General features: G+C 49.1%; 1 pseudogene; it reads left to right on the forward strand.

The window, feature by feature from the left end:
- The first annotated feature begins 284 nt into the window (after positions 1-284).
- LOC123610342 lies at positions 285-1,340 on the forward strand (annotated as a pseudogene).
- Positions 1,341-2,589: the final 1,249 nt, after the last annotated feature.

Genomic DNA, 2,589 nt, shown 5'->3' on the forward strand with positions numbered 1-2,589 from the left:
CCAGCTCATGGCTTGGCCAGGCCCAGCTACCAAGGTATAGGGCCAGATGGAAGGGCTGCCCTGTCTGTGGTTGGGGCAGAGAACCCAAGGTGGACTAGAAAACACCACAGGGAGATCTCGGTGGGGAGGCTTTGCAGAGGAGGGGAACCCAAGCAATGCCTTGGGGATGGGGAGGGTTGGAGTAGGCGGAGGAGAGGCCATTGCAAATAAGGGAAGCCTCTGACAGAGGGAATACAGAGTGGGGAACATTTGTTCTGTGTTTAGGGAAATTGTAAGCAGACCAGATTGGATGAACCCACTCTCTTCACTGAAAGGAAAGAAGGCTAAGAGGAAGAAGGTAGTCCCAGCCCCCGCTGTCGTCAAAACTCAGGAGGACAAGAAGGTGGTCAATCTCCTGTTTGAGAAAAGGCCCACAAATTTTGGCATCAGATAGGACATCCAGCCCAAAAGCGACCTCACCTGCTTCTTCAAACGGCCCCACTACATCTGGCTGCAGAGGCAAAGGCCTTTTCTCTAGAAACGTCTAAAAGTGCCTCTCATGGGGGTGCCTGGGTGGTTCAGTCAGTGGAGTGTCTGACTTTGGCTCAGGTCATGATGTCTCGGTTTGTGAGTTCAAACCCCGTGTCAGGCTCTGTGCTGACGGCTCGGAGCCTGGAGCCTGCTTTGGATTCTGTGTCTTCGTCTCTCTCTGCCCCTCCCCCACTTGTGCTCTGTCTGTCTGTCTATCAAAAATAAATAAAATGTAACAAAAAAAATTTTTTAAAGTGCCTCTCATGATTAACCAGGTCACCCAGGCCTTGGACCGCCAAACAGCTATTCAACTGCTTAAGCTGGCCCACAAATACAGACCAGAGACAAAGCAAGAGAAGAAGCAGATATTGTTGGCCTGGGATGAGAAGAAAGCTTCCAGCAAAGGGCATGCCCTCCCTCGGTGGCCACCTGTCCTTCAAGCTGGGGTTAAAACTGTCACCACCTTAATGGAAAATAAGAAGTCTCTGCTGGTAGTGATTGCACATGATGTGGATCCCATTGAGTTGGTTGTCTTCCTGCCTGCCCTATGTCATAAGATGAGGGTCCCCCACTGCATTATCAAGGTGAAGGCCAGACTAGGGCATCTTGTCTACAGGAAGACCTGCACCAATGTTGCCTTCACACAGGATAACTCGGAAGACAAAGGTGCTCTGGCTAAGCTGATGGAAACCATTAGGACCAATTACAATGACAGAAATGATGACATTCACTGTCACTGAGGAGGTAACGTCCTGGGTCCAAAGTCGATGGCTCACATCGCCAAATTGGAAAAACCAAAGGCTAAAGAACTGGCCACCAAACCGGGCTGAGTGTGTGCTGTTGAATGTTCTGTACATCAAAGTCATAAAGAGTTCTCTTTCAAAAAAAAAAAAAAAAAAAAGACTGGTTGAAACCCACTTGTAGACACATGGTGAAGTGTGGGAGGTAACAATGACGAGAGGCTGGAGGCAAGATCAGGCTACAGGAGGCACCTGGACTTTCTCCCCCAGTTGACAAGTGTCCAGCTTCTTGCTTTCACCTCACATCTCCTCAGAAACCCTGGTGTCCTGCTTGACACTAAATTTGGCTTTGTTACAGTTGAGCAGGAGATGGGTACAAACTCACATATGGAGCAGGCTCAAAGAAAAAGGCTCAGAGTCCCCCAGACTGTCACCATCCCAAGGAGGGATGTGCTTGGCTAGGGCAGGGCTGGATGCACGGTTGAACTCCAGAGGAAGTACCCTGATCCCCTCTGCCTCGACCAGCCTGCTTGGGAAGGGGTCCAATCCTGGGCTCTGCAGCCAGGGCTACAGCCTTGCTGGCATGAAAAGTGATCTGTCTTCAGCTGCAAAGCAACATTGGTTTCAACTGGAAGTCTTAGGTCCTTCCAGCTCGCTCTAGAGCTGTTGGTGCAATTTGCCAACAGACTGGCCTGTCTCCACACATCCATGAAGACCATTGGTTTTGTAACTGTTTTTGTTTTTGTTTTTTGAGGGGGTGGCCACTGCCTTTCTTAAGAGAAATTCTGTGAAGAATCTCAAAGCATAAAACATTTAAAAGTGGAATTGTTTGGGATGAGGAGGTAATGAAATGCCCGGAGTCCCACCAAGCAGTCCTTAGGCGCCTCTGAGGAACCCCTAAACTCGTTGAACCTGGTTTTAAGGTAAGAAAGGCAATAGCAAGCTGTGAAAGTGCTTTAAGCAGGGAGTGAGATGATCGGATACACATTTTAGAAAGACGCCTGCGGCAACTGGGTGGAATCTGCATCGGAGACCGAGAGCCCTGACAGAGAGACAGGAAGCTACTGAAATGATCCAGACAGGAATTGATGAATCTAGACCCAGGACAGTGGCAGAAAGGATGAAGAGTAAGTTTGGATTCCGCGTTAGAATCAGTACGAATGGGTGGCCAATTGGCTGCGAGGGGTAAAGTCTTCCCATGAACAGTGACAGCCAAACAGGGAGAGAAACTGGCTGGGACAAAGGATAAAAATGCAGTTTAGGATATATTGCGTTGCAGCCACTCTGGAAGGAGTTGACTGACCAGCAGACAGTTAAAAACAAAAGTCTGGATCCTATT

This window comes from Leopardus geoffroyi, chromosome C2, assembly GCF_018350155.1.
Source record: "Leopardus geoffroyi isolate Oge1 chromosome C2, O.geoffroyi_Oge1_pat1.0, whole genome shotgun sequence".
In the NCBI taxonomy this organism is placed as follows: domain Eukaryota; kingdom Metazoa; phylum Chordata; class Mammalia; order Carnivora; family Felidae; genus Leopardus; species Leopardus geoffroyi.